Source organism: Dipodomys spectabilis, unplaced genomic scaffold (assembly GCF_019054845.1).
Source record: "Dipodomys spectabilis isolate Male_0828 unplaced genomic scaffold, ASM1905484v1 ptg000182l, whole genome shotgun sequence".
In the NCBI taxonomy this organism is placed as follows: Eukaryota; Metazoa; Chordata; class Mammalia; order Rodentia; family Heteromyidae; genus Dipodomys; species Dipodomys spectabilis.
In genome coordinates, this window is record NW_024870859.1 from 91,894 (window position 1) to 92,904 (window position 1,011).

Consider the following 1,011-nt stretch of genomic DNA (forward strand, 5'->3'; position numbering starts at 1 on the left):
TTACAGAGAAATACACTATTTCTATTTCTATTTTCTAGGCTCTTGACTATATAACCATCCGTAAAATGGAAGACTATAACAAATGTGTCTATTTTCAAGCTATATCAAAATGTGACAGCTACAAAGAACTGTCTTCCAACAAACAGGAATTTATTAGATGTAAGTTTAAAGTTTAATACACAAGTTCAAATTTACATAGATTGGAAGGAAATGGGTAAGGAATAACGAATTAATATAAGATTACAGAATATGGATTTGGAAAAAATTCTGAAGGAAGAAAAAGAAATGATATATAAATATATAACTATAAATGTAGAAAGAAACCTAGTGTGTTAGATATATTTAGATTCTCATGATATATCCCCTTTTAAATTTTATTTATTATTTTTGAGGGGGGGTCTAGTCATGGGGCCTGAACTCTGGGCCTGGGCACAGTCCCTCAGCTCTTCAGCTCAAGGCTAGCACTCTACCACTTGAGCCACAGCGCCACTTCTGGTTTTTTTTCTTATGTGGTGTTGAGGAATTGAACCCAGGGCCTTGAGCATGCAAAGCAAATGCTCTATCACTGAGCCATCTTCCCAGCTCCTTCCTTTTAAATTTTAGTGTAATAATGATATACATAGGGGTTACAGTTACATAAGTAAGGTAATAAGTATAGTTCTTGTCAAACATTGTTAATCCCTCCTTGTTTTCTCCTACTTTTCCTCCTCGAAAACTCTGATCAACCTCAAATTGTAAAGTTCATTTCCACCAAAATATCTTGTGACTATCATTATTGTATTGGTTCACCCTTTGTCCTTTGTCTCACCATTTTGTTATTCCTCTTCCCTTCCTCAAATCGGATAAACATATATATATATATATATATATATATATGTATATGTATATATATATATACATATATGTATGTATATGCCACAGGGTACCAGAATCAAAATAAGTGACAAAGGAAGATAAACCAAAAGGGAGGAAAAATGAAAGAAGAAAGAAAGAACTTCACTGGTACATTAG